Source organism: Chenopodium album, chromosome 4 (assembly GCF_948465745.1).
Source record: "Chenopodium album chromosome 4, dcCheAlbu1.1, whole genome shotgun sequence".
Classification (NCBI taxonomy): domain Eukaryota; kingdom Viridiplantae; phylum Streptophyta; class Magnoliopsida; order Caryophyllales; family Amaranthaceae; genus Chenopodium; species Chenopodium album.
Window position 1 is genome coordinate 1,277,587 of NC_137837.1, and position 27,969 is coordinate 1,305,555.

Below are 27,969 nucleotides of genomic sequence, written 5' to 3' on the forward strand. Positions count from 1 at the left end.
TTTCAGATCTCCTTAAACTGACCCTCTCATAGCTTCCCCCAGCAACCCCTTTCCCACTCTTCTTTTTTGTTCTGAACCCTAGTGGTCTTGACCTTCCCACCTTTTTGGATTTCTGAGGTGGTGGAGGTGGTGGAGGTTCAGATGTTTCTGCTTCAGGTTCAACTGCTGCTTCAGGTGATTGAGGTGGTGGGGTTGTTCTTGGTTCAGGTGAAAGTGGTGGTTCAGGTGTTGGGGTTGTTTGTGGTTGAGGTGAAAGTGGTGGTTCAGGTGTTGGGGTTGTTTGTGGTTGAGGGGAGAGTTGGGTTCTTCCAGTTGACCTTTTTTTGGGTGTTGTTTTTTTCCTTTTTTGAGGAGTCCTTTTTTTGCTTGCACTTGAAGATTTGGGCTGGTTCATAGGAGAAGTTTGTTGAGGGTGTTTAGGTGGAGTGGAAGGCTGAGTACTCTGTTCAGGCTCAGGTTGAGATGCCCCTGGGAATACCTCATCAGCTCCTGGAGTGTCAAACACTCTAACATACTCCATATCACCACCATCAACATTAGCAACAGGCACCTCAACTGCAACTTTAAAAGGTTGCTGTTCCTCCAACTCTCTCTCAGCCTTGGCCTTTTCCTCCTCCAATCTAGCTTTATCAGCCATGGCCTTAACCCTTCTTTGCCAATTAGCCTCAGCATCCTTAAACACCTGCCTAGGACTTTGCTCTTCCTCCAAGAATATTTCTACTGTCTCCTTCCCTTGAAACCACTCCCACATTTTAAGCATGTCCCTATCCCCAGCTAACTCCAACTTCCTATTAGTTCTAGGTGGCAATACAAACAAAGTGAAGCATTTGGGAAGAATCACATTTTGTTTCACAGAATCCTCAAACATAAACTCATACAAGTCCATTAGACTTGTTCTGTCAGTATCATCAACCAACACATCAAAGCCCTGATCTCTGTAATGGACATCAAGCCACACTCTACTCATCCTATCATCAACAAATTACACATAACATCAACACACATCATTCAAATTCACAACCATATACCAACACATCAGTCATATCACAAAACAACATACCAACACAACATTGACCAAATTGAATTTCAAGCACTTCACAAACCCAAAATTCATATCAATGCAAAATAAATACCCACAAATAACCATCTTTAACATGAATTTTAACAATAAATCACACAGGTCAAGTCAAATAAGCGCATAAAACTGATCATTTCATAAAACCCTAACCCTAACTCAAATATTACCTTGATTGCTATTTCCAGGACCCCGAAAAAAATTTGAACTCAACTATTTTCCTTGTAGTACCCCGAGTACAATTCACCGACTTTCAAGTTCGCCCAAGTTCAACAAACGATAAAGCGTCAATGTAGTTGCGTCTGTCGTTCAGGTGTTCGAAGAAAGCTTCTTCCTTGATTATGGTTTGAAGGTCTGAGTGTTGCTGAAAGCTCGAAGAACAGGGGAAGGTTTGAGAAGAACAACGAGGGAATTTTTTTTATTTTTTTTTTTTGTCTGAATTTTAGAAGTCAGAGAGTCAATGCACTTTAGGGCGCCATAAAAGACAATAAGGGCATAGAGGTCATTTCGTGATAACGGACTGTTAACGTCCAGACCTCATTAATGGCACGATGTGACATTTTACTATTTGTGAGTGGCATTTGGTGAATTCTGAAAAGTGCAATGGCATTTGATGAATTTTTAAATTTGTCAGTGGCATTTGATGAAATATCCGTTTTATTTATATATTCTAATGCAATTCTTTTATTGCATATTAGCAAACTGCAAACATTACAAAAATTTGATATTTTAATAAAGTAGAGGTAGAAACGAATCTAACAAAGACTGTAGAACCGAATCTAACAAAGACCCCACATGACTATGTGAACAGTGCACAAAGTCAATTATGTTATTTAATTTGAAACGGATGAAGTACATAGTTTAAAACCATTTTTTTGTTTTTTTTGCAACTTAGTTATATATAGAATTGACTAATACTATGCATTTGTTAACACTGCGCCAAGTGTCCAACTAGATTGTTTGTTCTACCCTAATGTTTTAAAATTACAACATTTTACATTCTCTATCTTCCAATGTGCTCTATGCATGAGCATAAATAGGGATGACAACGAATGTGGGATTGTGTAAGCTTACATCTGGATATAAAATTAAGGCATAAAGCTTGTAGCATCAACTATTTTGCACAAAATCATGTCCAGTTACACGTTACAATTGAGTTACATTAACTCACGTCAATAATCCAATTAATTTAAGTCAAATCGAGGAGTCAAGGATTTGCTGGGAATTCCGGATCGAAGAAGCGGCAGATCAAAATATGGTGCAGAAAAACCCAAATCGATATGAATGGAAGATGCCTCTTCAACTTCATTACCCAAGATGCTTGCTATTGTGCACCACCTCGCCGGAATGGCAAAACGTGGCCGGCCGAAGAAAAATCCGGCACCACAATCGAATCAGAAGACGGCGCAACAGTCAGCGCAATCTTCCAGAGGTGAGATGGAGATGTTCGAACGAATGAAACTGAGAATCGCAATCTGGGATCTGAACCACAAGCAAGGGGAAGCACTGCAATCCCGCGTCGATTAAAAATGATTCCTTCACCTTCGCCTGAGATTCCGTTGCCTGAGGCTCCAATACCTGAGATTCCGGTGGTAGAACACAACAAAGCCGTTGCTAAAGGTATGAAATTGTCTTTCATTGCACCTATGTGAAAAGGGGGAAAGATGACTGCTTGTTTCATGGAGAATGAAATTGAGATTGAATCTGCTAAGTGGGCTTCCTCTCTTATCTTGTATGTCATTGGTGAGACCCCGACCATAAAAGACTTGAACACTGACATTGCAAATCAATGGAAGGTTAGTCACCCCCCTGAGATTTTCTACCATAGTGAAGGATATTTTGTGATTCGATTTAAGGAGATGGAGGATAGGAATCGAGTCCTTTATTCAGGCCCTTCTACCATAGCCAACAAACCTGTGATTGTAAAACCATGGGAAATGGACTTTGATTTTCAGAAGGAAGCTTTGAGAATGGATCCAATTTCCCAACCTCCCTCTTAATTGTTGGGGTATGAATTCACTGAGTAGAATAGGCAGTACGTTGGGCACACCCCTCCTAGCTGATGAGTGCACTGCTTCACAGACTCGTCTTTCTTATGCAAGATTGTTGATTGAGATTGATCTTACTCAACCTATTAAACATAACATTGTGATTGAGGGATCTAATGGAAGAACTATAAATCAGAAGGTTGTGTATGAGTGGGAGCCAATCTACTGTAAGCGTTGTACCAAAGCTGGTCATGACTGTGGTGTGAGTAAACCAGTTGAGAGAAAGAAGAAAGCACAAGAGAAATGGGTGCCTAGGGTGCAAGCCCAACCAGACAGTGAGTTGCATCATGAGAAGGAGGCACGCAAGACCAATGAATGGACTATACCTCGTAGAACAGTTGCCAGAGAGAAACCTGAAACATCAAACCCTGCTGTTGTGGTGATGAACACTTATGAAATGCTGCACATGGACCCTGTGATTGAACCAGTGATTCCGAATCCATTGATAGACAAAGGAAAGCTTCCAATGCAAGAGGGCGGGGACCTTATCCCCTCTGGTGCAGGATGAGGATTATTTGCTGGAATGTGAGGGGCTTCAACATCAAACAAAAAGAGAGAAAACTCTTTTAAAAAGAAAATAGATTTGTGTGTTTTTTGTGAAACAAGAGTAAAAAAAGAAAATAGCAAAAAAGTTTGTGAGAAGATTTGTAGAGGTTGGGAGTGTGTAGATAATTATGATTTTGCATATAATGGTCGTTTGTGGATTGTTTGGAATGCTAAAAAAGTGGGGTTTGTTCAGGCTTCTGACCAACACTGTCATGTTTTGGATATGAGCTTGGGATATAGTTTTGATCTTATTGCTGTTTATGGTCATAATTCCATTGAGCTTAGGTTGTAATAGCTAAAGCTATGCTTTTGGAAGGCGGGAAATGCTTCTTCTCGCCCCAGAGTCCCTAGCAGCTTTCCGTAAGCTACTTCCTTTAGTTGAACTGGTGGCTATATAGTTGAATCTTAGCCAGTTTCTTCTTTGTTCGAAAAGAGCTACTCCGACTCGACAGTAAAGCAAAGATCTAAGGCCTTCTTTGCTCTGCCTCTAGGAGCGAATGGATCTAACTTTCACTCAAGAGTTTAAATGCCAACTATCTTGCTTTCTCTCTGAGCAAGGTAGGGTGCTATATACTTTTTTGTGATTTTCAGCTCTTAGCAGATTGGATGCTTTCGATTCCTTAGCAGAATTCGATCTTATCCTTTCTCTTGGTAAAGAAGACCAAACTGAACAACCCTCAGTCATAGTTGGGCCCCAACGAACTCAGCAGATAGCGAGATTATGACTTCAAAACTCACGTTTAATGATTCATATGTAATCTTACATATAATAATCAGAAAAGGCCTTAGACAGCTAGATAGAGGCCTTAAGAAAGAAATGAAAAATCCTCTGGTAGCTAGAAAGGGGATTTTTAACGAGCTAACCGAGGGGCGTAGCGAATCGCTAAAGCGATGCTTTTGGTTTGACACCACCTTCAATCAACTGTGATGTAAGGTAAGGACAATTCGGGATTGCTTTCCAGGTTGGTTCCCAAGTAAGACCTTGGTGAAGAGGTGTGAGGTCCCTGGTACGTACCACCAAGGAAGGAAGCCTTTCCCTACCATGGATACGACCTTCTCAGTAGACCGCCAAGGTGAGACTATTGAATCAAAGGTAGACAGCCTAAGAGGCTTAATTCCATAGATATGGAACAACAGACTAAAAGTCTTTAACGTTCTACGAGGACCGATCTATCTTCTGCTGTAAATGCAACTACTTGTTCATTGATAGTGTACACCCTTACCCTTGATGAAATGCCAGATTGAACTGATACTGTTGGCCAATCATCAGCCTACGAGGTCTAGGGAATGAAAGTCTTATAGAGGAGACTGGCTTCGTAAGTTAAGTAAAGTAAATGAATTAGAGATAGATAGCTCGGAGAAGCTGGAGAGGTGAATGAGTTACCAGCTACAGAAACTATTCACTCTGATGCTACACCATTTCCAGCCTATAAACCTTATCTTTGTGCCGATATTGGATTTCATATGTTCGCTTCCTCTCCAAAAGCTTCGCTTAAGCGATTACATACCTTCTTAAGGAGTTGCTAGCTTAGTTCATGAGTCTAGTTCTGTTGAGTAGTAGTAGTTTAAGAAGTCTTTTCGTAGGCTGATCTTCTTTAGTCACAAAAACTTCCACTGAATAGGTGGAAGATTCATCACTTGTAACAAGTCATGTTAAAGAAGAAGAGAAGATAGAAAGCTTTCCATGAATGAAGGTTTGAAGAGCGACGTTTAGTATATGCTAAGGACACAATCACTCGCTTTCAAGTTTCAAGTCGGATCTTGCCGGTTACACCCTTTCTTGCCATTTACCATTCTCCGGATATTGATTCTTTAAGGCCAGGAGCTGGGTATGATTAGGATGTAGTTTCTTTATTAAGAAAGATACTTCCCAGTGTGAATTTCTCCCCTACTGATCAGACTCCACATGATTTACTTCATTTTCATACTAAACTACTATGATATATATGGCTGAATCCATGATTAAATCTCCCCCCTTTGATTATGATTTATGAATATGTTTACCTAGTCTAATCCTCCATCATACTCATACACACGTTAATTCCCAAATAATTTATGTCCACTTATCAACTGTATATGGGTCTATAATTTTCTCAATTACGGAGTATTAATTAATTAATTAATTAATATTGTTGTTTTTGTTATGTATAAATTAAAAGTGAAATAATGCATACAATTTTGGGAGCGATTTCCGTAGATAATGTTAAAAGAGAACAAAATTCCCTAAATACGTTACAATTTATTAAAATTTCGGGCGTACCGTCCACGTCATCAATAATTAATCAGATTTTTTTAAAAAATAATTATCTAGAAACCGCTAATTGAATTAGCGGTTCATCATAAACTTAACCGCTAATTCAATTAGCGGTTTATTTTTCACCCATTAACAATTACTGGAGTAAAGTCAGAATTCTGTATACGGAGCAAAAACAAAGCTGTTAAAAAGGAAAAAAAACGCTCTGCTACTCTTGTGGTGCCCACAACTCAACGTTAGCAACTACCGCCCACCACCACTCAACGGGAGCACCAGCGACAATCAACCACCACCACTCAGCGTCGGCTTCCAATCGTGGCATCCACAACAGCGACAATCAGTTTCTGCAATAAAAATAAATGTATAATTGATGTTGTAAATGCTAATTGGATTCAAAATTGATATTATTTTAGGTCTGTGTGACATTGTTAAACTTCATGAATCATGATTAGTATTGATTCGCTGTTTTTTTTTTTTTTTTTTTTTTTGATTACTTGTTTCTTCAAACCGCTAATTGAATTAGCGGTTTTATATTATATGAAACCGCTAATTCAGGGTTCGTTTGGCATTGCTGTGGTTTTCTGTTTTTTGGTTTTTTGTTTTCTAAAAGTATATGATATGTGTCCCATAATGAATCAAAAATTATACAAACTTATTAAAATTATGATAATTTTAAAAACTGACAACAGAAAAATGGAAACACCTTTTTCTTGTTTCCTGTTTTTGGTTTTTGGTTTTCAAAAAAATAGAAAACTAAAAACCAAAACTGATGCCAAACAAGCCCTCAATTAGCGGTTTCCTTTTAAACTGGGCAAAAAAAAAATAAAAATAAATTATATATGTAGTTGATGACGTGGACGGTACATCCGGAATTTTAATAATTTGTAGCGTATTTAGGGAATTTTAATATCTTCCAACATTATCTATGGAAATCGCTCCAATTTTGGTGAGGTAAAAAAGGAAAGGAACTAACAAATGGTTAATTAAGATAATCTTTTAAATTTTCATTAAATCATGTCGTACAATAGTATGAACATATGTAAGATTTAGATAATGGATGTTGCATCTCAATGAGATAATGATTGAACGAAAGAAAATAATTTAAATAAGCTTGCAAATCCAACCCATGAATTGTCAATAGTTTATACGTGTATATATCATGAGCAAGCTTTAGTTTTGCAGAATTTCACCTACTCTATCTTGTGCTATTACAAAGTTAAAATAAATCATAATTAGAAAGTTGATCTGAGTTGGGCAAGGGTGTTATGTTGGACTAATTAATATTGTATCATATCTAAATATTATTATGCAAACATTTTTTAACAATTTTGATTTATAAATAAAATAAAAAAAAAATAATAAAAAAAAAACCTTAAAATTAAAAAAAAAAAAAAAAAAAACCCCATGCTCAGCCACCCTTTTCATCGGAACCACCACCCCACCGACTTACCCCTTCTGAAACCACCCCATCCCCCTTCCGACACCCTTTCCCTTTTCCGTCATCATTTCCGGCCCCCCATTCTCCTTCCCTTCCTCGTTTCTGGCCCCCTTTCCTTTTCCGTTACCATTTATGGCCCCTGTTACTCTGTTAGCATATAATTATGTAAATAATTTAAGCCTTAATTTATGCCTAGAAATCAATGTAGTTGATAGTGATAAATTTGTAATTAAGTGTAATCTTGTATTTCATATATAATGGATTCTATAGGTTGTAATGCACGATTATATAAAGGGAAGGAAGGATGACAATCTCCTCAAGGGAGTATTTCACCTATTCTTACATTCTTCATGTCATGGTTGTGTAAAGGGGAAGAGTTTGAAATTGGAGACAGTACAATGAAGAGAAGAAGCTAAGGGTCGAATTTGCTACGGGGAGGAGAGGGGGGTTGAAATCGGGAACAGTGAAGGAGAAGGGGCATGGAAGGGGAGGGAGGTTCTGAAACAGGGAAAGGGGTCAGGGAGTGGTGGTTTCAGGTGGGATTGTTTGGTGGGGGTGGTGTTTCCTGGTGAAAGGGCCAAAGGGGGGTTGGGCAAAGGGTTTAAAACTTTAAATTTTAAGTTTTTTAGTTTTATTTTAAATCAAAATTGTAAAATATAATTGAATCATAGATATTATGACATGTGTCACGGGGTAACCTGTAATTCAGGTTACAAGTTTTTTTGTATCATTTATAGCGGAAGTATGTAAAAGATCGTTTTATTTTGGAATAATCGAAAGGTGGTGCTATTTTTAGAAGACCGCTCAAAGATGGTGTTATTCCCGGCAAATTTCCCTTATTTATATCTTGAGTTAAAAGTTAAATCTTCCTAGGAAACCTATCTCAAAAGGTCTCGGATCTATGACCTAGTCTCACCATAAGTAGAGGAAGTGCACAATTGCACCACTTCTCATTTCTATACCAACTAGTCAATATAAATGTTTGCATAATAATATGCTACTTTGCTATGTGATAATAATAAAGTCTTTATGATATACTCCTTCCGTCTCTTAATTCTTACATAAATTCACTTTTTTGTAAGAGCTTTTTAGGTTAAATGATGGAAAAAATAAAAGCGATAAAAGAATATAAGATATATCATCAAATCCCTTGCCCACAACATTGCTCTCCAATCCCTAGGAAAAATGATGTTAATGGTATTTTCATCACCAAATAACCTCATTTTTTTTAATTAATATACTCCGTAGTCCGTACTATATACTAATTAGAGTAATTATCTCATTAATAACGCGTGCGAAAATCTCCTTAAAGTTGACTCATAGTATTGTTTAAAGTCAAAATGCTTTTCCTCATCATATAGCAAATTGGAGAAGTGTTGTAAATTAAACAATTGGCTAATCATCATTAAGTTGGACTTAAGTTAGGTGGGTTTTGCTATAGACGATTGTTGACCCGCATCATATTAATAATAATAAAAATAATAATATCAATTAATTAAAAAGAACATTCTCTTATATTATGGACTACTATTACTCAACCGTGCTTGACCCACGAACATCTTCTATTCCCCTTGTGGACCTTTATGGGTCGCCCCTTTTGACATTTTCGTTTGTTCACACCAACTAATTTTTTTTTTTATTTTTTTTATTTTTAATTTATATAAAAAAAATTATAAAATATTAATACAAGTAATATTAATAAAAATGCAATCATTTGACATTTACATTATCTAATGCATATTCGATCATGAATACTTTAAATAACATGATTTTTTTTTTTGTTCAAATTTACTCGCAACCGTTTAAGATTTGACATTATTCACATGTATGTTTACGTTTGTCATTCTTTAATGATTAATTTGTGAGACAAAATACAGTTAATTAGAAAATTGTTAAATTAATTTCAATGTATTGTCATAATATCTACTTTGTATTCTTTAGTTAATTATAATTAAGTATATTATTGCTTAAATTTATACTTTAACAAATGTGAAATTCAAAATGTTGTAAGTAAAATAAAACGGGGAAAGTATTTAGAAGGCAATTCATGTTAATTACTATTTAAAATTAGAGTTTGAAAATACTCATTAAAATAAATCCAACAAAATCATACACTTATCACGTATGCATGATAATATAATAATATATTTTCTCCATCTTCTTTTAAAGGCAACACTTTGACTTTTATACTATTCATATAAGTTATTTTGATTAGCTTTAATTTCATGATGATTTAAAAGTATAGTCATGTGGGATTTTATAAGCTCGTCTTGGTTTATATATTATTGATATATACAAATTGTTTATAATTTTTACATATTAGTTTCGTTAAAAAATAAATAAATTACATATTAGTAATATAAGTTAATACTAATATTTTTTTTAAAAAAAACGTATTGATAAGCATGGAATTCGAAGTTTTGCATTTAAAAATAAACAGATGAAGTATAAATATATATGTTTAAAAGCATGTTAATATTTATAAAGATTGATTGCAAAAGTCATTTTGTTGCAATTTTATTAAACAAAGGATTCCTCAAAAAATAAAAAAAAAATCTACGTAATAATAAACAAAGGAAGTAGGTTTCAACAAATCTCACCTTAAGGGTTAATGAATGAAATTCATCACCTACCTGGTCGCTCTCTAAACACCAAAAAAAAAAAAAAAAAAAAAAAAAAAAGGGTTGAAATTCATATTACAAAGTCATACACAACATACTTAGGTATTAGTTTATTACCATCATCAGATTCATCTCCTATCAAACAGGCCGTAAAGCTAATACTATAATGTTTTTACGACCAGAATTACAATAAAAGAGATAAGTATTGAACAATGGGTAGGGTATTGCTCCTAGAGTCTTCTACCTGCAATGACATATCCTTGGCAGTTGGCACATCCCTTAATATATGAAAAATCATGTTTAATTACTAACTTGGAAGCCCCAAAAAACATAGAGATAAGGACAATTGAGATTTGTTTGCTTACTTTGTAATCCAAAGATAATAATTATGCCTTTAGCCTGCTTTTGTCTTTGTAAAATTGTAGATGTAAGATTGATCCATTATCATATTCTATATTTTCACATATATAGAATATACTTTTATAATTTTGTAGGCCTTTAATTAATTAGCTAGAAATTAATTAATAAATTCCATGTAAAGTTTTCTCAACATAACTTGCGATATTTATACTACCTAACCTTGTAGTTCCATTGTAGCATGATCTCATACCTTCATAAAATGACAAATTAAATTTCTTAGTTTTTAGAGTTGATATGTTGTATCAAGCCAAGTAAGCTAGAATTATTCAATGTTTCAAGAAGTCAACCAATAAAGAAGAAGAAAAACAAAACTTGTGTATTTGGTGAAAGAATAGCAATAAATACATTAGATTAAGGTATAAAAACCTACTCGTATACTATTTTGACGTAACACATACACATTTATGAGTTGTTACCTTTAGAATGAAAAAATAAATAAATAAAAGCAAAAATTGTTACATTGTAGGATCTAACACAATTCTACTAGATAAAAAACCATGCTTTACTTCAGAATGCATTGGCAATAAGAATATCGTAGGAGTGGTCGTGCCACGATTAGTTGTTTCATTATTATTTGTACCTTTTGCACCAAATAATAAAGGAAAAAAAAAATAGTATTCCTTTCGTCCCTTAATTACGTGCATATTTTTAACATTTATTACTCATATAATAAAGAGAAATAGATATGTAGTTAAGGGACGGAGGGAGTATCACACATTGTTACTTGTGAGATCGAAGAGTGAGTGTAAGTGTAGAGCCCTGTAAATAAAGTTGAGTTTGCTCACACTTTTGATTTCGTCCTTCACCTAAATCCCATATCCAGACCTTATTAAGGCCCAATTATTGGGTCAATTCTCATGGCCTAGGCCCTAATAAGGTTGGGCTAAGAAATTTTGCACAAGTTGGACCAAATTAGGGGTACGAACGTCTTTTGAAACCTGAATTGGGCCTTTAGGCCTTAAGAGTATTAGTCCACATGGCCCATTGCTCATCTCTAACTCATGTAGCAGCCAGAATGCAATGAAACAGTAACTTGGATGAGCAGATGGTCAAACTGAAGTGAGGAGTCTGCTCAAAATTTTCGAATCGCGTTGCATAATCTGATCGAGGTGTGTATGTACATTTAGAATGCAAATCAGAAGTGCAATTGCCAATCTGTTGTGGATGGAGATTCTTTTGGCTATAAACAACAACAAAATAAAAAAAAAATGCTGAAGAATATATTATAACAGTGAATTATTGAGACAATTGGTCTATTAATTGTATCTATCTATGCAACAAATTTGCTTTCTCAGGCTAGCTCTTCAGAAGCAAATGCGCTGAGGACAATCTGCTGTGTACACATTCAAATCAAAAGGGTAAATATCACGTCCACTACAAATTTACAAGTATATGATCTCGCCTCAACATATTTTCACACAATGATATGTTGAATTGCAGGTAACACAGAAGCGCCATAGCATCAGTTTTGCTGCTGTTCAGAAGCTGATGCTATGGGAGATCTGTAGGAGAATTTTTTTTTTAGGAAAATTACAAACGGAGTCGTTTCCACCGTTAAGAGAATTTTTTTTAAGTAGCAGTGATAACTTATGTTGAGTATGCTATCATATGATTATTTTTCTACGGAATATTATCCTATGAAAATGGAGACATGTACGGAAAATGTCTTCCACAAAAATAAACGGAGCCGCCTCCACTGTAAAGAGAACTTTTTAAGTAGCAGTGGTAACTTATGTGATTATATGCCAATTATGCCACCAGCCCACCACCCACATTAGCCATGTGGATGTACCATAATTATAAAATGCTCCAGGATAGAGACCCGACTTCTTAATGAGCAAGTAGTTTGAGGTGGAACCTACATGACTGACCTGGCCACAAAATCAGTTTAAGGTGGGCTCACCGGGATACAGAATCAGTTTGAGGTGGAACCAATATGGCTGACCAACCTGGCCACAGAATCAGTTTAAGGTGGAACCAACATGGCTGACCTGGCCACAGAATCTGTTTGAGGTGGAGCCAACTTGGCTCACTAGGCCATAGAATCAGTTAAAGAAGGAACCAACATGGCTGACCTGGTCACAGAATCAGTTTGAGGTGGAGCCAACATGGCTCACTAGGCCACAGAATCAGTTTAAGGTGGAACCAACTTGGCTCACCTGGCCACGGAATCAGTTTGAGGTGGAACCAACATGGCTGACCTACCTGGCCACAAAATCAGTTTGAGGTGGAACCAACTTGGCTCACCTGGCCACAGAATCTGCTTCACTAACTGCTTTCCTGCTGGCCTAGGAGATGCTTACCCTTCCTGCGGCTGTGATCAGGTCCCCGCACATCAAATAGTAGTTCTCCATCTCATCAGAGCAAGTCATAGCTTTTGTGGGCATCCCATTACATGGGCATACTGCAAATCACACACACACAAATTACAGAATTGCAGATAAATTATATCGATTTTATTCTAGGTTAAATAGTTATGGCTGAAAATCACAAGAAAAACTCTTCCATAAGAAGATAACCAAACGCCAAACAAAGACACAATAAATACATGCAATTTTTCTTCTTTTTTTTTTTTTTTTTTTTTTTTGGACGAACAATAAATGCAGGCATTCATATATATTACTCCGTATCAAGTAAAAAAAGCATGAACACACGTCAAAATACACAAAAAGTAATAAAATTATATTGAAGATACTTGAGAATTTGGATGGTATACCTCCGGCTCAATAAATTAATATTTTGGTGAATTGCAGACGCAATATAATATATGTTGGTGCATAGATTTCCTCTTTTTCTTCTTCCTTGGAAATTTCATGGTAGCAAGTGTCAAAGCTATTTGATCCTTTTGGATCTCCATGCTAACTTGCTACTTCGTAGAGAAAAATGGAGAAATTGAGAGAGGTTATTAATGATAAATAATAACCAAGAATTGTGTGATGAGAATGAGAGTTATGAGACCAAGTAAGTCATTTATATAGGGGTGTTAACACTAGGGTTTGGAGGATTAGGATGTCAAAATGCAATACTAAAAGATAGCATTGCCACTTCAGCTTGAGGTGGCATTTTAAATTATACTTCAATTTGAAGAGAAATAATTTTTAGGTGCCTTATTAAGAAATTAAAATAATACAAATAACATATACAATAATATTAATAAAAAGGTTGGTCAAACCATTGATATGTTACCATCTATGACAAATTTGCTTTAAGCATTTGAGGTGTGAATGATAGGGTTACAGATAATGCCAATGTGAAACAATGATATTACCTACCAAAAATGCTTGATTCAATGAAATTAATCCTTAATTCATATCTTCAAAATCAAAAAAGATATTCATCTTTTAATTCATATCTTGAAAATCAAAAGAGATATTCATCTTCTGAAGATAATTGCCACATGTTCTCTAGCATTAAAATGTACTCGGGGATTTTGTTTATTCAGTAATTTTACATAGGATTATAATGGAGATTTTGGGGGTGTTTGGTTAGGAGCTTTTTGGTGCAAAAAGTGTTGTTTGACCATTTCAAAAAGCTCTTTGGGGTGTTTGGTTAGAAGCAGTTTGAAATAGCTTTTTGGGTCCAAAAATTTCTTTTTCAAATAGCTGATATAAGGTGCTTTTTGAAAGAGCTTTTAGTTTTACAGTAAAAAATTAACAGCTGGTTACCAAACACTTTGACACATGTAGCTAATCTGCTAATTACAATCAATTAGTCAAAATTGTTAATGCAAACAGCTAACTCAAAGCAGCTAACAGATAAAAGAATTGTCAAACAGGGCCTATATATGCGGTTGAACAGAATGAACTATTATATTGTTGGCTCGCTATATCATAACATTGTAGTTACTGTTCAGACAATATTATAAGACTTGAAATAGGCTTCTCTGTGTTTCAGGACTTGAGCTCACTATATGATGTTGCAATGATGTCTAATGGAGCCTAAAGGTTCAAAAATACAGCAGCGTCAAGTTCAAATTATAGGCAACTATATGTGTACATAATTACTCCACATGTTGAAGAAATTTAACCTTATTAAAGTCTGCCTTACAAAAATTTTCAGACGTTTTGTTGCAGGCTTTTTAAAAATTATGAATTGCACACTATTTTAAACAAATTCATGCATTACTATTTCCTGAGAGTAAATCAGTACAGTAATTTGGGAAAAAAAAAAAAAACAATATAGTTGCGTGGCTAAATGACAAATAGCTAAAATGAGATGAAATATTATATTAACAAATGCGTTTAATCTCAAATTTTCGTAACTTTGTAGTTAGATATACCTTGATAGCCCAGGTGCTAGTAGTTTATGAATATTCACAGCAAAACAGATGAAGACTTTAACTTGCAGTGCATTCACCGGATAGTTTTCCACGGAGTCAGTGATACTACAGCAGCAAAACCATAGGCAATCAGAATACATCGCTAAATTTATATAAAAAAAAAAAATCATGAAGCAAGAGCTGTGAAAGAACCACCATGAAGGGGATAACCAAACAAATAAAATTTTTAACCCTAATGAGACCTCATCACTGATAAGAGTAGTGTTATTCTAAATATCCATCAGTTAGCTACTTCAACAATAAGGCAGAAAAATAAACCCCCCGAGGAACATTTGAGCTAGCAATTGTCATTTTCATTTCTCCTAGAAATCGAATTTTTGAACGCAATGGTGAAGGTAGAAGACTTCAGAAGCATATCTGATTGCAAGATTTTTTTGATAGGATAGACAAGTTTGGTTCTTTCGTTCCTTCTATTGACAATCTAATGTGTTGTAAATGAACCTTAACAATCACGCCACATGCCATAAATGATCATACATAGAGAAACTGCAAACATCTGCACACACAGATACACCACAAACATGCAGAAGATGATATACACTTTGAGACAACCTGAATATGCAAGAAAATATCTTAAACACATCAGTACATCACTAAGATCATTTCTCAGAAGTAATATAATTGTATTTAAGAAATATATATAACGTGAGTGTATGGAGAGCACAGATCTCACCGATTTATTGTTTGATACCATTAATGGGCAGTCTGCAGTAGGCACAACAACCAAGAGTGGTCAGGTGACTTTCACCACAACGCTAACATCTATAGGCTGCACAGTAAATTTATAATTCAGTGCTTTGGAGTAGAATCCAGCATAATATTTAGAATTACTTCAAGGATATAATTAAACAAACTGCTTAGTACTGCAATTACAATACCGTTGCCAGTTGGAACTTGAGAAACACTAGCCACTTTCATATAGTTTGCACATCTTTGACTTTAAAAAGACTTATTCTGTAAAATCCCAAGCAAATGTATCAACAAGATCATACAGAGTATGTGTTTAGAAAATTTCCAAGCCATTATAAATTTGAGCAACACTTCCATTACTATTCATAAACTTCGTTGAAGAATTAATCCTATATGGCAACTTTTGTAAACCCTTTATATTGAATCTTACTACCAGAAAGATATATAAAAAAAGAAAAAAGAAATGTTTTAAAAAAAAAGAAAAATAAAAAAGAAATAATGATTGCAATGGCATATGAGAATGATAAGCATTCAATTCAAAGCAAGTATACGTCTTACAGCCAAGACTATGGTTCATAACCTTCAATAGACATAGTGGCAACATTTCTGATACCTTGCCTTCATGTCAAAAACCAACTTTCATGATGAGAACTTCTGCAGCACGGCACTTGCAACATGGTTCCAATTTTCCATTTTATTTATCTCTTAAACCAATTAGCTTCTCATTTTAGAAAATCTCAGTGGAGAAGGGTGATCTAGAGAATCTAGACTCGAGCAGCCAATTCAAGCAAACATAACTTTCATTATTCATAAGAAACTTCTTATAACAGCTCTAAGCCTCTAACACTAATAACAAAGTTCTAACGCTGTGCTCATCAATACACATACAAAAAACAGAACAAAGAGTAAAATCACCTCTTCACAAAAAAATTAATTATAGATTGAGGTTAAATCTTGGAAGAAATAATTCTTAAGTAGTCATCCTCATAAAGACTCTTGCCTAAATAATTCCTAAGTAGTCATCCTCAAAAAGACTCTTGCCTAAATAATTCCCAAGAGTCATCATCTTAGTTTACAGTTTACTGGTCCACAGTCCATCGTTAATTTATCCAATAACTACTTCCTATATCATAAATGAGGCACTAAGAAAGGAATTTAAGCCACAGAGAATGATGTTCATGCAAAAAGTGTCCTACAATATTGCAAAATTTAGAAATGCTTTCAAGAAAGCAGGAAAACATCTCTATCCTATAAAGATGCACGATGAGAGTTACGTTGAATGATTTAATCACTTCTATGTTTTTAGTCACACAGCCACAAAATAACAAGACAGACACATACTGGAGAATTTACCTCTCCTTAAGCCTTCCAAAGTCCAACATGGCAACTTAGGAAAACTAGAAATGCCTCAAACCAAGTTTGTTGAAGTTGTGCACAAGATGGACACAGCTAAACTCGAAGAAGTCGTGATGCGTGTAACAGCCTGTGTTGATGCCCTAGATTGTTGTGATGGTGAGATTGGTGTCTGCCCTCAAGGGCACCAATGTGACAAAATCTTCAGCACAACTAGTGGAGGTATTAATTGGGAGTGTTTGGGTGTCTTTGGAGAGCTAGAAAAACAAGATAGATTATTGTGTTGGTGTTTTTCGATTTGTGACTGTTTGCAAGCCATGTATTATCAGCAGTGGCTTGGGAAAATAAGATTGTTCAAACAGGAACTAATTGACAAGGTGAAGCCCTACACCAGAGTCGGTACTACATACTCATGCAACACAATCAAAGCATTGGATTGGATCATGAAGTATGGTGTAAGCGTAGAGGGTAATTACCCTCCCTATGGAGGCGTAAAGGGGGTCCCATTTCAAAGGCACGAGAAACCGATTTTAAGAGTAAGCGGTATAGAAATGCTGCCAAACAATAATTAAATAATTTTGGAGAGGCTGGAATTCCAACCGGTTATATGCTCCATCATAATAAACGAAACAAATGTGAGTAGAAGCGTCCGAACTGGTAAACCGTATGCTTTGCGTGGAAATGGAAATCGACTACGACATGCTGTTGTTATATGTGGGTGGGCTAATAAGCCAAGCCAGTTCAGACGCTTCTACTCACATCTGTTTCGTTCACTATGATGGAGCATATAACCGGTTGGAATTCCAGCCTCTCCAAAATTATTTGATTATTGTTTGGCAGCATTTCTAAACCGCTTACTCTTAAAATCGGTTTCTCGAGCCTTTGAAATGGGACCCCCTTTACGCCTCCATAGGGAGGGTAATTACCCTCTACACTTACACCATACTTCATGATCCAATCCAATGCTTTGAATGTGTTGCATGAGTATGTAGTACCGACTCTGGTGTAGGGCTTCACCTTGTCAATTAGTTCCTGTTTGGACAATCTTATTTTCCCAAGCCACTGGTGATAATACATGGCTTGCAAACATTCACAAATCGAAAAACACCAACACAATAATCTATCTTGTTTTTCTAGCTCTCTAAAGACACCCTGAATATGCAAGAAAATATCTTAAACACATCAGTATATCACTAAGATCATTTCTCGGAAGTAATATAATTGTATTTAAGAAATATATATAACGTGAGTGTATGGAGAGCACAGATCTCACCGATTTATTGTTTGATACCATTAATGGGCAGTCTGCAGTAGGCACAACAACCAAGAGTGGTCAGGTGACTTTCACCACAACGCTAACATCTATAGGCTGCACAGTAAATTTATAATTCAGTGCTTTGGAGTAGAATCCAGCATAATATTTAGAATTACTTCAAGGATATAATTAAACAAACTGCTTAGTGCTGCAATTACAATACCGTTGCCAGTTGGAACTTGAGAAACACTAGCCACTTTCATATAGTTTGCACATCTTTGACTTTAAAAAGACTTATTCTGTAAAATCCCAAGCAAATGTATCAACAAGATCATACAGAGTATCTGTTTAGAAAATTTCCAAGCCATTATAAATTTGAGCAACACTTCCATTACTATTCATAAACTTCGTTGAAGAATTAATCCTATATGGCAACTTTTGCAAACCCTTTATATTTAATCTTACTACCAGAAAGATACATAAAAAAAGAAAAAAGAAATGTTTTCAAAAAAAAAGAAAAAGAAAAAAGAAATAATGATTGCAATGGCATATGAGAATGATAAGCATTCAATTCAAAGCAAGTATACGTCTTACAGCCAAGACTATGGTTCATAACCTTCAATAGACATAGTGGCAACATTTCTGATACCTTGCCTTCATGTCAAAAACCAACTTTCATGATGAGAACTTCTGCAGCACAGCACTTGCAACATGGTTCCAATTTTCCATTTTATTTATCTCTTAAACCAATTAGCTTCTCATTTTAGAAAATCTCAGTGGAGAAGGGTGATCTAGAGAATCTAGACTCGAGCAGCCAATTCAAGCAAACATAACTTTCATTATTCATAAGAAACTTCTTATAACAGCTCTAAGCCTCTAACACTAATAACAAAGTTCTAACGCTGTGCTCATCAATACACATACAAAAAACAGAACAAAGAGTAAAATCACCTCTTCACAAAAAAATTAATTATAGATTGAGGTTAAATCTTGGAAGAAATAATTCTTAAGTAGTCATCCTCATAAAGACTCTTGCCTAAATAATTCCTAAGTAGTCATCCTCAAAAAGACTCTTGCCTAAATAATTCCCAAGAGTCATCATCTTAGTTTACAGTTTACTGGTCCACAGTCCATCAGTTAATTTATCCAATAACTACTTCCTATATCATAAATGAGGCACTAAGAAAGGAATTTAAGCCACAGAGAATTATGTTCATGCAAAAAGTGTCCTACAATATTGCAAAATTTAGAAATGATTTCAAGAAAGCAGGAAAACATCTCTATCCTATAAAGATGCACGATGAGAGTTACGTTGAATGATTTAATCACTTCTATGTTTTTAGTCACACAGCCACAAAATAACAAGACAGACACATACTGGAGAATTTACCTCTCCTTAAGCCTTCCAAAGTCCAACATGGCAACTTAGGAAAACTAGAAATGCCTCAAAACAGAAGCTAGAATTATCCAACTCACTATGCGCCGACTGATAGTCCATCCATGTAAAGCAATAATATATTCAATTAAGGAAATCTAGCAAACAACCTAAAATCTAGTCATACCGACATCGATCCGAATATTATCACAGCTAATAATGACTAAGTGCACTCATTAACTAAGCAAACAATCAAACATGACGTAACCTCATTCAACACAAGGAAATCCTTTCCAAATTGGAATACCCCATCCATGTAGATAATTATACATAGTAAGTTCAATATGAAATCCATATGTGCCAAGAAAATCAATCCTAACTGTTAATGATTCATCAATCACAACACAAACAAACTACGTGCATGCATGAATTAAGGAATCAAGCAAGCACAAGTTTTCATGATTTTCATTGTTAGGATCATTGCACATAAGGCCTATTATGAAGGTGCTGCACTTGAAAAAAAACACTAACCAATGAAGTGGCTCTATAATACTTATAGTAGATCAAAACACCCATTAACAACTTGAACAGCCCAAACCAAGTACCTAATCAAGTTTCTGAAAGATGAAACGATTCGATGGATGTTTAGAATAGCTTTGAAAATGAAAATCCTGACCTTGGAATATATAATTTCATTAGTGAATGCATAATTGCATATTACATACATGTGAATCAATGTGGTTCTTTTAACCTTTAACGATTAAACCCAAATGGTTCATGTTTAGTTATATTGTCAACTTTCAAAAGCATAGATAGTCCTAATTCCTAACATAATATAAGTTGGCCCATCAAGGGATTAACCACTTAGACGTTGCTTTGATAAATAAACAATATGCCCGAATCCAACCCAACTTGAGACTTGCTGCTACCTCAGCTCAAATAGTTATCTAAAAAAAAATCTCTTCAAAATCATCTTTCACATATTTACTCTTCCTGAACTCTCTCACTTTTTCTATCTCTCTCTTCCTCTTCTCTCAAGTCTCAATTATTCAGTCCAGAAAAATCCTACGGAGTACATTATATTTTAAGCTTATGTTTAACCCTTTTAAAATTTTGATCCAGACTTTAATAGCGGTTTTCAAACAATCAAAACAATTTTCGTTATTCAACTATTATAAATATTTCAATAAGAAAAGAAAAAAAAAAAATCAATAATGTAATAATGAAATTTGCATCCATGTTTTCTAATCTGAGCATCATATATATACCTTGAAATGTAACAAATAACGAGAGAGTACATAATTTATTTGTATAGTCATAAAGGTCAATATTGTAAAACTTCAAAACCTAATCTTCACTCTAAAAGCAACTTCAAAAGAATAAGAACCAAATAATATTTATGACTTCGTATACCAATGAACCAACACATCCTCTCGTGCTAGTAAATAAGCTACAATCTTTAACAAATGAGTGCCATGGAAAAAGTAGAATTTCAATTTGCAAACATGACAATACCAAGGAAAGATATCGATTCCAATCGTATGGCCAAAGTAGAATTTCAATTTGCAAACATGACAAGAAAACCAAGGAAAGAGATCAATTCCATTCATAGCTTGCAATCCCTTAACAATCCGATAACCCAATCTGAAATAGTGAAATTACTTAGAAAAACTCAAACTTGATCTGAACCAAACATTAACAGCCCAAACTTAACCAGATGGGCCCATGAATCTTATTTTATAATTTAATTATATTAAGTTTTACAAAATTTCTGAGAGGCTTTTAGCACAACTCAATTATAAAACTAAATTGGACTTAAACCATCATGTTGACTAGAACTGTGACCCTTATTTTCATCTTGTGGTACATCTTTAACAAATGGTAGAAATTAAACTTTCGGATAATATGGCGCAAACAAATTTGACGAGAATAGCACCTTACAAGATAGGCATACCATAAGATAGGCATGCCATAAGGCGACAAATAAAAAATAAAAACCCATCCTTACGAAGTACCACTAGATACAAGAGTGGAGTTGATTTACTTTGTTAGGTTGGGTGAACAAATTCACTTCAAGAGTTTACACCAGGTAAATATAATCTTACCCATTTTAAGGATGGTTCAAGGTGAACCATATATTTGGGACAAGATTCCTTAGGTTTTCAATGGCAATGAATTTGTAGGCTATTTTGGTGAATTGCAAATGCAATATGATACGTATCACCACTTAGATCTCTTCTTTTTCTTCTCCTTCCTAGGACAATTCATGGTAACAAGACATAAATACTTTTGGGATTCCATCCTAACTTGCTACTTTATAGAGCAATGAAAAAAAAAACATAGGAGTGAGGAGAATTTTAAAAGAAGCAAAAATAAAGAGATGGATAATAATGAGACCTAGTGTATCATTTATATAAGGCTCTTGGAAAAGGGATAATCAACTAGAGCTTAAAGATAGAGTCTCCACATCATTCTGAGATGGATTGGTATCACATTTGATAGGTAAAAATCATAAAATTATTCTAAGCATCCCATTGATTGTATTATAAATGCCTAAATAAATAAAAATTAAAGCATTGATATCTTTCCATTTGTTAATATATAGCTTACCTTATAGGTGTGATCAATGATATCTCCCTACAATAATAGCTGATTCAAGACAATCAAAAGAGGTACATAGTTCATCTTCAAAAGGTAATTATCAAGTTTCTTTTCACAATTAAAAGCGCCTAGTCAGCAACCTAAGGAATTTAAAAGAATAATCAGTATTTGAGCTTTGAGTCCACTACATACATGTAATGTGATGTGATATGATTGTCCAAGGAACTCTTGAATGGTAGGTATTGAGACCTCTAAACCAGCTACACCCCTCAAACCAGAACTTAGCAGTGTTAGTCATAGGCTAATATGTAGAGGCAAGTACAAACTAAGCCAGATAATGAGATGCAGAAACTCATACATTGTCTTGGGTCTACAAATGGAGTCCAAAACCTAATAACAACAAATTTTTGGGTGACTGCTTCCACATAAATGACATACAAAGTATATAAAAATAAAAAAAAATAAAAAAATAAGAGCAATAATTCACATTAGAGACAATTAAGATTGCATAGATTTCACATCACCTAAATAAATATTTTAACATTTTTAAACAAATGCACTCTAAAGTTAATAATTCATAACTTAAAAAAAAATAAAAAATAAAAAATAAAAAATAAAAAAAAAGAAGAAAAAGATTTTCATACCTTGATAACCATAGCGACCAAAATATTTGTACATATATTCAGTGCTCATCTACCATATGAATCTTCCATTGAACATACGATCAACTATCAACTCCATGAGCGATCTAATCAATAGAACTAGATTGCTTAGCTAAAGCCAGATTGCTTAAAGTCACTTTTAAAAAAAAAAAAAGAAAGAAAAAGGAGAAGATTAAGAAATTGAATTAGATTTCAACTCTTAAGAAAGATCTCAATATTGATCATATGGTGATAAAACTCATCAGCTACCTACTTCAACATTAAAATGAAAAATAAAACTTTTCCAATCGTCACTTCCATTTTCTTTAATCCAAAAATTTTAAACACGTCAACAAGAAAAACAATAGGTAAAAGACTTAAAGAATGACAGCAACTTTAAGACAAATAAAATAAACAATAAAACTTTGACTCTGATTCTTGTGATGGCAACAAACATGAAACTGCCATGAGAATATGAGAAACTACAGCTGTTGTAAATGAATGAAATAACTTATTTACTTCTATTTTTCCATTTTTTTCATCTTACAAACACCTTATGGGTGGAAAAAGATGATAAAATTATATGAAGGAAAAATGTAGAATCGTTATCCAATTTCTTTATAGCAACAAAAAACAAAAGAGAATGTCGATGTAAATATGACTAGAAGAAAACTTAAAACCACCTAGTTTAAAATACGTTAACAAATGAAGCAAGAAAAAGATAGTGCCATGTGTGGTTAAGTCAAGTGATTTCAAAATAAAAAACCTTTATGAATTAAGTGTGGTAGTACAGTATCAAGATACATAGCTTCACGGAGTAGTAGCCTCTTCGAAATAGATCCTTTGTTGCACCACATAGAAGAACACTAAACCTAAAGCTCCATCTAGTAACATAATCATGTACTCAGATCCAATGGAGATGCACCATCACAACTTCTGCTGTGTGTAAAACAACATATATATTTGTCACACTAAACAGATGAATAGAAAATTTTGTCATCATTACATATGCTAATGATGCACTCTGAGTCTCTGACATGAAGATATGTCGCTTGTCAGCATGCATGTTTAGGTATTATATAATCATTAAAACAACAAAGTGCCTGCAAACAGGAGAAACAAAAGCCTCATATGGATAAATGATCTCCCAAAAATAAAACAGAGAAGGAACAATCATCTACCTTCAGCCAATCCGCAGAAGTAATCAAAGACATGATCAATGCGAAAGATTATGCTAGCATTGATTTCATCACTGGCAATAAATTTACATTCACTCACAGAAAAATCCCCAAACAATGTATGCGAAACTTTATGTTTGGCGATAAACTGAAGTATAAGATATAGTTCTTGAATAAATAAAAAAATTAAAAAAAAAGTACCTTGACCTTGATAACAGAAGTGATCATAATTTTTGTATATTGAGTGCTCATCTGCCTAAAAATCTTCCATGGAACCTTCAACCCAGTCCGTGAGCGAACAAGTCATTAATTGCTTAGCAATAGCTGAAACCTCAAAAAGATAAATAATGTATAGGAAGTCGTAGGACAAAACTGTGATAAACTTTTATAAAAGAGCTCAATACTGACTACACGGTGACCAAGCCCATTAGTTAAAATTAAAACTTATCCCAAGATTTAGCAATTGTCACTTCCATTTCCTTTATCCAATAAATTGAACTTGTCAACAAGAGCAAAAGAGATACTCCCTCCGTCCCGTAATATAGTTCATGTTTGTGTTTTTTCACGGTATTTAAGAAATAGGAGGAGAAACTGGATGAAGTACATTAATAAAAAGTGAAGAGTACAATCATAGACAAAAGTTAGAGAGAGAAAGTGGGAAAAAGTACAAGGCATGTGCAAAATTCAACGGTAAATTAGAAAGTACAATGAATAAAGTTAAAAAAAAAAGTGAGGGTATAATGGTCTTTACGTAATATCCAAAAATAGAAACAAGAACAACATTTTGGAACTCCAAAATAGGAAAACATGAACTATATTATGGGACAAAGGGAGTAGGAGACTTCATAAGAATATGAAAGCAACTTCCCGATAAAAAAATTAGATGATAAAATATTGACTCCTGTTCTTGCAATGATAGCCAACATGATACGAAAGCTGTGAATAAATGAAATATCTTATTGCCTCATTTTTCATTCTCCCAGCTTCGTCTTTTATTCTTTTATTATACTACTTATGATTGAAAAGCAAGAATGAATAAAGATATGAGTAGAACTGTAGAAGATAGCTTAAGGAGTTAAGGTCATCTAGTTTGACATACATTAATAAGTGAAGTGAGAAAAAGATAGTGACAAAAGCGGTTATGGCTAAGCCAAGTGATTTCAATTCACTAACCCCTTTTAATAAACTGTAACATACAATGAGCAATTTTAAGTCAAGATACTTACCATTTGTTGCACAAAATACATGAACTCCGACCCTGAAGTCCCATCTAGTAACATCATAATGTGCGCCGCCACAACTTATAGCTATGCAATGTTGAACAACAACTGTAACCAAATATGATTTCATGTTAATAAGATTTACAGAGAATTTGGTCGCCTAGCTAGATAACCACTTAAACAACTAGATTGAGTGATTCCAATAATATGATAACATGCTAACATGCACAGTGAAGATATGACACTTGTTAACATGCTTGTTTAAGTACAATACAATAGAAAAAAAAACCACAAAGTACATGCAAATAAGAGAGTTTATGTGGAAAAACTGACGTGGTCAACTAGAGAGAAAGAGAGAGAGAGAGAGAGAGAGAGACGATCTACCTTCAGCCAATGAATCTAAGTGATAAATCATCCTACAATTGATTTCCTCATTGGCAACACTTATGACCAATTTAAACTGATCTGCCTCTGCATTAAGTATTTAAGTTTCAACTTTCAAGTGCAGTAATTATTACATCAATTATATGAGAATTACCCAAATAATCTAAGCAGAAATTTTTTGTTTAGTAAGAATAATAAAACAGATTATTTTGTCAAAAGATATGTATTATTAACTGAAGTATACGCATCTGTAAGAACAGAACCCAATCAGCACAAATTTTAACTCTGAGTAAGGGTGTGTTGGATGTATAACAATTAACAAATATGGATGTTTGAATCACACTTGAACATTCAAGTCAAAATTGATTATTATGAACAACATTAGGGTCTTGAATTCCTAAAAGCACTTATTTTTAAATAAACTTAAACTGAAAATTGCATATCAAATTATGGTTGATATGATTCTCCAAGATTTGTAACTGCGGTTGGAAAAAATCCCTAACAAATTTATACTGAACCCTATACTACAAATCTGCTCTCTTCTAGGTTTTGGTTTTCTGTAGTTACTAATGGCATCAGCATCACAACTACATACCAGCCACGACGGCACGGCCTTGACAGCTACTTTGATATAAAAGAACAAAACACTTCTTTGCTCACTATTAGCAAATGTCATGTACTCATGTGTCATGTCCTTATACTCCGTATCAGAATATATGTATCAAACAAGTCTTCTATATTTCTATCCTTGTCCCTTACCAACTACACACAGCAAGATAGATTAACCAAAAGATGATTTAGTGCTCAAAGCACAATGAAGGGCACAATAATCCTATATGTCCTAAAGTAAGAAGCTTTATAAAAATATATGGCAACTTCAAATCACATATGCCATTTTCAATACAAAGCCATACTATCATTAATAATTCAAGATGTGAGGTTTGCTTAGCACCAAAGAAATCCAACGTGCAAGGCATTATAATCTAGAATATACACTTAACCCTTGTATTCTTGAACTTATATGGAAAGATCATTTTTTTTTCACAATATTTTTGTATTCAATGTCAATCTTGAATAAACAAAGTCACTTATGATTTACATCGCAAGCATAGGAAACATACATTACTATAAATGTGTGCCATTAAACAAAATTTCTCCAAATGATAAAGGACGAACAAGCATAACCAACATATTTTCGCAAAATATCAAACCCCTTTTAAGATGCATTGAAATGAATAGGCTAAGGGCCTATTCACATTTAATGAACTAACCTGAACTGAACTAAATAGAGCTTAAATGAATATTTTATGAGAAAAGGAAATTAGGAGCTGAACTAAACTGAACTGATTGGAGCTGAAATGAACTGAATTTGAGAAAGACAATAGCAATACTAAGCATACAACAGACCTCATCTTGGCCAACCAAACTGAGTCATACTGACAGGCATCAACCGAGAAAACGAAAGCAATGTCGAAAACCCACAGCTCATATCAATTTCACATCAGTGGTCAACTTGAGACATATACCTAAAATGACAATTTTTTCATAAAATTGAATAAGCCATCAACTGAACATATGCAATAATCTAAGTATAAGGCCAATCAATATTAATACTACGTAACTAACAAAAGTATTAATATCCTCATTACAATTTAACATTCTCTCCCCAAATTAACAACAAATACTTTATATACGATTAAAACAACAATTAGTAAACTTTCTTTCAGTACTCAAATTCAAAAACGATCAGCCAGTGCAGCCAATACCCCAACCCATGCAAACCCAAGAATTCAAAGACCAACCCAATTAAGAATTCTTAAGAATTTCCAAACAATAAATTAATTCATAAATATGAATTCATCAGCTCAACAATACGACTAAAATCAAATTTGAAAAATAAATAAATAAAAATTGGAACTTACCAGAGCTATAATGGTAATCTAGAAAGAAAGTTTCTTCAAATTGGGATGCAGAAATTGAAATTAACACTCAATCAAGTTAATTTCTCAGTGATAAATTAAAGGGGTAAATAAGTCGAATTGAAAAACACAAGTGATTAGAGAGGCCCGCCTGGATTCCATGAAGTAATTAAGGGAGTAAAAAACAATGGAGCAAAAAGTACAGAGGGATTTGTTAGGGGGTGATATTACTTTTTCAAGAGTTTGGCATCTTTACTGGGTAAAAGCAAAACTTTCATTGTAGAGAATAGAAAATGTTCTCTTGACTTTCTATTTCGGCAGAAGGCTAATATATTACAACCTAAAAGTACAACACATGGGCCTTTAATTACAAGACAAAATATAATATACAAGCCCAAAGCACTAAATAAACTAAGGGTAATAAACTAATTATTACAAGGATATAATAATTCCAATACCCTCCCTCAAGTTGGAGCATGTAAATTACAAATGCCCAACTTGTTAAGAAGAAAATCAAATTGTTGCTTACCCAAAGCTTTAGTAAAAATATCCGCTAATTGTAATTTCGTAGAGACATGAGTGGTGCTAATAGTGCCATCCATAATAGCGTCT

At 34.3% G+C, this 27,969-nt stretch overlaps 1 long non-coding RNA gene across 16 annotated transcripts; it reads right to left on the minus strand.

The window, feature by feature from the left end:
* Positions 1–11,600: 11,600 nt before the first annotated feature.
* LOC145628429 (uncharacterized) lies at positions 11,601–27,643 on the minus strand. 16 transcript variants are annotated; one of them, XR_014111443.1, is made up of 15 exons: positions 27,361–27,643; positions 26,846–26,964; positions 25,061–25,162; positions 24,036–24,158; positions 23,423–23,592; positions 22,660–22,763; positions 22,025–22,155; positions 18,263–18,338; positions 18,058–18,153; positions 16,785–16,997; positions 15,620–15,695; positions 15,415–15,510; positions 14,682–14,786; positions 13,119–13,268; positions 11,601–12,806 (listed from the first exon to the last, which is right to left on the minus strand). It is a non-coding gene; the product is annotated as an uncharacterized LOC145628429 (long non-coding RNA). The 16 variants fall into 16 exon arrangements; XR_014111441.1 differs by lacking the exon at positions 22,025–22,155 and adding an exon at positions 25,439–25,525 and having other exon boundaries at positions 24,036–24,110; XR_014111431.1 differs by lacking the exon at positions 22,025–22,155 and adding an exon at positions 25,439–25,525.
* Positions 27,644–27,969: the final 326 nt, after the last annotated feature.